Source organism: Silurus aristotelis (assembly GCF_946808225.1).
Source record: "Silurus aristotelis genome assembly, chromosome: 15".
NCBI lineage: Eukaryota > Metazoa > Chordata > Actinopteri > Siluriformes > Siluridae > Silurus > Silurus aristotelis.
In genome coordinates, this window is record NC_139588.1 from 23,859,881 (window position 1) to 23,867,380 (window position 7,500).

Genomic DNA, 7,500 nt, shown 5'->3' on the forward strand with positions numbered 1-7,500 from the left:
TCACCGCTCACGTTCACTCCGAAAACACACACGTACTCTTTACATTCACACGTTTTTTTTTTTTTTTTTTACAGGGCCACGTTTGATTATCGCTGCTACGAGTTTTAACTCAAAAATATGCAAAAAGACTAAAAACACGAGTCGAACAACACATGAATCGGCAGGATGCCGTAGATGTTTTGTGCTCGCTCATATTAACTGACCTTTTCTGGAAGCTCCGCCCCCTTCCTTTTATCTCACACTAGTTGCTTTCATCTCGACTTCAACCGTGATCTGATTGGTTGACGCTATAATTTTTGTATTTTTTTCAGGTAATGTAAAGTACCGGACAATATGACAAAAGACGTTTCTACGATACATGATATTCAGGCTTCTACAAAAAATATTTTTACATAAAAAAAAAAGTTTGTTTGAATAAACACGGATTTGTGAGAAAAATGTATCGTTATGTAATTTATCGCGATATGAGTCGTACCGTGGTATCGGCCAAGCCGTAACTAAAAGAGTCAATACTCCGCAGTACTTTGACACAGGATCAGTTAAATGATCAGCGACGATATAATAATATAAAATAAATAGAAGCAAAGCACTAATCTTTTTTATTATTATTATTAAACGATGATGATTTTTATGGAAAAATCCCAGTCGTCATGAACGCAGCATCTGATTCTTCGGGCGGTTTTGAAGCTGCTCTCGCCTCGCCATGTTTCTCAGAGCTCCTGCGCGTTTACGCTGGCGACCATGCTGCCTGCTCTCCTGAAGAACTCTTTCACGTTCTGCCTTTACCTCCTCATACACACACACACACATCTCTGACAATGCGCTCTGGACGTGAGCTCGTCGGCGTACGGGCGAGGGGGTTCGGTTTCTGAGAACCGAGTGCAGGAGCGTTTACCTCACACTCCCGCACCTCCATCCTGCGTGGAGGCCGAAAGTGAACGTGAACGCCCAAAAACGTCGCCTCAGATTCCTCTCTTCCTATCCTTTATGAGGGGAAAAAACAAACAAACAAAAGGATAATCTTCCTGATGCAGTCGCTGATGCGTGATATATGCAGCTTTATACTGTTTATGCCATGTCTCATGGTACTGTAACGTTAATGCTCTTCTTCTTCTTCTTCTTCTTGGGTCACCTGTGCAAGCTGGAATACGGGAGAAAGATCTCCTCCTCTCGTTTAGCCCGGTCCTGTGCCTCCTGCCTCCTGCCTTTCTCTTCAAAATACTAACCTGCATCGTGTTGGTTTTTTTTTACTTTGGCTGCGATAATGCCGTGATGCCTCGACGCTTACAAACGCTACACCTCTACCTCCCTGTCATCTTCTCTCTTCTGAGCTTGTTAGCCTTAATTTCTTTAAACCTACACTCTATGGTCAAAAGGTTTGGGGACACCTGACCAAAAGACTGATATTTTGAACATCTCATTTCTCCCATTGACGTGTTAGTAAAGTCAGGTACTGATGAAGGTGGAGTGAGGAGGCTCCTGGGGTGTTCTATAGGGTTGGAGCTCTTTAGCAGGAGATCTTCCTTTCCAACCCATGGAAAGCAGATCTTCATGGAGATCAGTGGAATTGTCATGATGGAACAGGTTCGGGTCTCCTAGTTAAAGTGAGAGCAAAAATTTCTTGCTCCAGCGTCCAGAGACGTCCTACACAACTGTGTTCGGAGAAGAACCACATATGCGTGGGGAAAGTCGGGTGTCCCAATACTTTTGACCGAACAGCGTTCTACTCTGAGAATCGTGTCTTCACACCTGCGTCAGGTGACGAATGAAAGTTCAGCAGTGGTGCCCAGGTTTATCCCTAAAAAGCGAAAGCCGAGACATTACCCTGAAATTTATTCTCGTCTCTATGCAAATCTCTGACGTCGTAAAGAAGGAACGAATCATCTGAATCGCACCGCGATTTCACGCCTCGTGACTCAAAAACCTACATTAGTTCTTTTACGTATTGGACTCCGGATTGACGTCAAAAAAGAGAATGAGTTGTGTGTGAAAGAGAGGAGAAATGGAGGAGAAAAGTAGCTGAGACGTATGAGTTCACAGGCCACGCCCACCAGATACAACAGTACACAACTACACACACACACACACCCTCAAGATATAAACATGAGACTCCATGTAATACAACAGAACGCTGGAGGTCTGATTCAGAAGAACACAAAGTTCAACTTTACAGTAGGAAAAAGCTCCTGAAATCCCCACATCACTGCAGCATGGAGACACGTTCAGACATTTCAGCTCAAACACTCTCAGATCCTTAGAAAGTCTTATAAAGTGATGGATGAACTTACGGATGGATGGATGGATGGATGGATGGATGGATGGATGGATGGATGGATGATTAGATGAAATTACAGATGGGTGGTTGAATAGAAGAATGGTTGAATGAAAGAAAGGATGGATGGATAGATGGTTAGATGAAATATATCGGTGGATGGTTAGATGAAATGATAGATGGATGGATGGTTAGATGAAAGGATGGATGGATGGATAGATGAAATGGATGGGTGGATGGATAGATGAAATAGATGGGTGGATGGTTAGATGAAATGATGGATGGATGGATGGATGGATGGATGGATGGATGGATGGATGGATGGATAGATGAAATGGATGGGTGGATGGTTAGATGAAATGGATGGGTGGATGGTTAGATGAAATGATAGATGGATGGATGGATGGATAGATGAAATGGATGGGTGGATGGTTAGATGAAAGGATGGATGGATGGATGGATGGATGGATAGATGAAATGGATGGGTGGATGGTTAGATAAAATGATGGATGGATAGATAGATGGTTAGATGAAATGATAGATGGATGGTTAGATAAAATTACAGATAGAGGGTTAGATGAAATTACGGATGCGTGGTTGAATAGAAGAATGGATGAATGGTTAGATGAAAGGATGGATGGATGGATGGATGGATGGATGGATGGATGGATGGATGGATGGATGGTCCTCTATAAGCAGTTATAGCTGATTTGAATAGTGAAGTGGAGAATCAGCTGAAGATGATATAAATAACTGGATTATTAACGTTATATTTGTTGAACACTTTCAGAGTCAGTTTAGAAATCAGACGGATCTATTAGGAGTTATTATACAGTAGATCATGTTGGTCCAGAAGATCTCCAGAACATCACCAGCTCTGAGCTTTACCTCAGTGTATCATCTCACCCACGACCCAGACCTGACTGACTTCTGCATGGATGAACTTCTAACAGCTTGTGTTGGGTTGTGTGTGTGTGTGTGTGTGTGTGTGTGTGTGTGTGTGTGAGTGTCACTACATTACACTTGGGATAGATGAGAAGTTCTGTGGTGGTTGAGGTGTAGACCCTGCCCTAGCCATTCTGCACTATGTTTCAGATGAAGCCCTGGTCCCTCAGTGTGTTTCTCCTCGTTGTGATCCTGAGCAGGTTCTCGTGTTCCTGTCGTCTCGCTCTGCACGGCCGGGCTAAACCAAGCTCACTGAGAGGATCAAAACCATGCTGTTACTGCTCATCTCCACTTCTCCTGCTTTAGCTTTTCTCTCTGATGGAGATGATATACGAGTGCCTTCATGCCCCAAGGCTGGGCATGTCCTCTTCCTCATCTTCCTCCTCCAAATCCTCTTCCTCATCTTTCTCCTCTTCCTCAACTTTTTCTTTTGCTTCTATTATTCCTTCTCCTCATCATCCTCCTTTTCTTCCTCTTCTTCTGCAACATTCTCTTCTATCTCCTTTTCCTCCTTCTCTTCTTCTTCCTCCTTTTTCTCCTTTTCCTCTTCCTGCTACATATCTATATTCTTTTCTTCTTCTTCCTTCTCATTCTCTACCCTATCCTCTTCCTTCTTTTCCTCTTCTTCTACCTCCTGTCCTTATTCTCATCCTACTTCTTCCTCCTCCTTTGATTCCTTCTTCTCACCAACCTTCTTCTTTTTCCTCCTTCTCTTCCTTAACCCCATCTTCCTTCTTCTCTTTTCCTCCTTCTTCTGCTCTTCTTTTCCACTTCTTTTTCTTATACTCATGTTTCTTCCCCTTTTCTTCTTTTTTCTCCTCCTTTCTCCTCCTCTTGCTGTTTTTCCTCTTCTTCATCCCCTTTTTGTCTTATGCAAGCCATTTCTCTATGCTTGTGTCTCTCAGGCTCTCAGCTACCAAGAGGCTCCTTTTCTTTTTCTTCTTTTCTTTCGTTTTTTTTTTTTGTTTGGTTATTCAAAGAATATTTTTAAAGATTTGTATCTTTGAAGAGAAGCTTTGTTTGTTCTGATGTGTGTAAATTGTAAAGATTTATATATAAATATCTATCGAGGTTGTGACCGAGTGTAAATACCACGAGCAGAGTTTTTCCTCTACGGACTTCTAGTGAGAAGTGTCTATTTTTCTACTCCGGGGTGGAACAGAGACTTCTACCTGCAGTGAGACGCCAAATAAACCGCTTTAACACGAAACCTGTCTCCTCGTCCATCCTTTCTTCTCTCTCTCTCTCTCTCTCTCTCTCTCTCTCTCTATTTTTGTCTCTCTTGCTTCCTCTCTCTCTCTCTCTCTCTCTCTCTCTCTCTTTAATATATACAGTGAGGAAAATAAGTATTTGAACACGCTGCTATTTTGCAAGTTCTCCCACTTAGAAATCAAGGAGGGGTCTGAAATTGTCATCGTAGGTGCATGTCCACTGTGAGAGACATAATCTAAAAAAAAAAATCTAGAAATCACAATGTATGATTTTTAAACTATTTATTTGTATGATACAGCTGCAAATAAGTATTTGAACACCTGAGAAAGTCAATGTTAATATTTGGTACAGGAACCTTTGTTTGCAATTACAGAGGTCAAACGTTTCCTGTAGTTTTTCACCAGGTTTGCACACACTGCAGGAGGGATTTTGGCCCACTCCTCCACACAGATCTTCTCTAGATCAGTCAGGTTTCTGGCCTGTCGCTGAGAAACACGGAGTTTGAGCTCCCTCCAAAGATTCTCTATTGGGTTTAGGTCTGGAGACTGGCTAGGCCACGCCAGAACCTTGATATGCTTCTTACAGAGCCACTCCTTGGTTATCCTGGCTGTGTGCTTCGGGTCATTGTCATGTTGGAAGACCCAGCCTCGACCCATCTTCAATGCTGTAACTGAGGGAATGAGGTTGTTCCCCAAAATCTCGCAATACATGGCCCCGGTCATCCTCTCCTTAATACAGTGCAGTCGCCCTGTCCCATGTGCAGAAAAACACCCCCAAAGCATGATGCTACCACCCCCATGCTTCACAGTAGGGATGGTGTACTTGGAATGGTACTCATCATTCTTCTTCCTCCAAACACGTTTAGTGGAATTATGACCCAAAAGTTCTATTTTGGTCTCATCTGACCACATGACTTTCTCCCATGACTCCTCTGGATCATCCAAATGGTCATTGGCAAACTTAAGACGTGCCTGGACATGTGCTGGTTTAAGCAGAGGAACCTTCCGTGCCATGCATGATTTCAAACCATGACGTCTTAGTGTATTACCAACAGTAACCTTGGAAACGGTGGTCCCAGCTCTTTTCAGGTCATTGACCAGCTCCTCCCGTGTAGTTCTGGGCTGATTTCTCACCTTCCTTAGAATCATTGAGACCCCACGAGGTGAGATCTTGCATGGAGCCCCAGTCCGAGGGAGATTGACAGTCATGTTTAGCTTCTTCCATTTTCTAACGATTGCTCCAACAGTGGACCTTTTTTCACCAAGCTCCTTGGCAATTTCCCCGTAGCCCTTTCCAGCCTTGTGGAGGTGTACAATTTTGTCTCTAGTGTCTTTGGACAGCTCTTTGGTCTTGGCCATGTTAGTAGTTGGATTCTTACTGATTGTATGGGGTGGACAGGTGTCTTTATGCAGCTAACGACCTCAAACAGGTGCATCTAATTTAGGATAATAAATGTAGTGGAGGTGGACATTTTAAAGGCAGACTAACAGGTCTTTGAGGGTCAGAATTCTAGCTGACAGACAGGTGTTCAAATACTTATTTGCAGCTGTATCAAACAAATAAACAGTTTAAAAATTATATATTGTAATTTCTGGATTTTTTTTTTAGATTATGTCCCTCACAGTGGACATGCACCTACGATGACAATTTCAGACCCCTCCATGATTTCTAAATGGGAGAACTTGCAAAATAGCAGCGTGTTCAAATACTTATTTTCCTCACTGTATATATATATATGTGTGTGTGTGTGTGTGTGTGTGTGTATAATCTTTTCTTTTCCTCACTTGATAAATATTTTTATTTCACTTTCCATCTCACTTAATTGTTTGTCTTTGCTCTATTTATTTTTTTATGTTCATTTCTTCCTTTTTTCCCTTTTGCTCTTTCTTTCCTCTCTTTCTCTTTGAAAGGAAATTTTAAAGAGATAGAGAGGAAAGAAAGAGTAAAAGGGGAAAAAAAAAAGATTAGGTTTTTTATCCTTACATTCTTTTATTTTTTCAATATTATTTTTCTTTCTTTGTTTTCTTCTCGCACTTCGAGTTCTTTCTTATGATGGTTTATTTTCTTTCCTCCTTATTTATTTAATTTTATTTAACAGAAATATAAAAGAAGGTGTAAAAAGGTGAAGATTAAACAAATGAATGCTGTAGAGCTGATTAGAGGAAAAGGGGAGAGGGGGCGGGGTTACAGAGCCTGGAAATATCCAGAAACAACAAATCTTTGATGGTATTTGAGACACATGCATGTTCATGCTGCATAACAGTGAATTGAACTAGAAGAAAGTTCTGGGACATTTGTGTCTCTAACAGAAGAACATGTGTAAGATTGAGAACAGGAGAGAAGATCTGATCAGACTCCCTCACCCCCACGCTCACACATGGAGGTGGAAGTTTAATGGGTTGAAAGTGAAAGAAATCCTGAACCAACATGTCTCCCATTTTATACAGGCCCACAGGGTGTGTGTGTTTTCCCTCAGGTTTAATTCCTCTGCTTTATCCTTTCTAATTCACTTTTTACTCCTCTCTTTCTCTCCATCTTTTCTTTCCCTCACTATCTAATTATCAAATTGCTATTGTATGAGGAAGTCTGGTGTGTCAGAGAAGTATGTGAGGGTGGTGCAGGACATGTATGAGGACAGTGTGACAGCAGTGAAGTGTGCAGTAGGAACGACAGACTGGTTCAACGTGGAGGTTGGACTGCATCAAGGATCAGCCCTGAGCCCTTTCCTGTTTGCAGTGGTGATGGACAGGTTGATGGACGAGGTCAGACAGGAGTCTCCGTGGACTATGATGTTTGCGGATGATATTGTATTTTGTGGTGAGAGTAGGGAGAAGGTGGAGAAGAGCCTGGAGAGGTGGAGGTACACACTGGAGAGAAGGGGAATGAAAGTCAGTAAGAGTAAGACAGAGTACATGTGTGTGAATGAGAGGGGGGCAGTGGAGGGGTGCGGTTGCAGGGAGAAGAGGTGGAGAAGTTCAGGTACCTGGGGTCAACAGTGCAAAGTAATGGAGAGTGTGTTAGAGAAGTGAAGAAAAGAGTGCAGGCAGGGTGGAGTGGGTGGAGAAGAGTGA

At 42.4% G+C, this 7,500-nt stretch overlaps 1 protein-coding gene across 1 annotated transcript in view; it reads left to right on the forward strand.

Moving 5' to 3' along the window:
* The window catches only part of btbd7 (BTB (POZ) domain containing 7), a 14,544-nt gene extending 14,125 nt beyond the window's left edge, over window positions 1-419 (forward strand). Inside the window, exon 10 of the mRNA XM_083562590.1 lies at window positions 1-419. This exon is cut by the window's left edge and continues 963 nt beyond it. The gene's annotated coding sequence lies outside the window, so the exon portion shown is untranslated.
* Window positions 420-7,500: the final 7,081 nt, after the last annotated feature.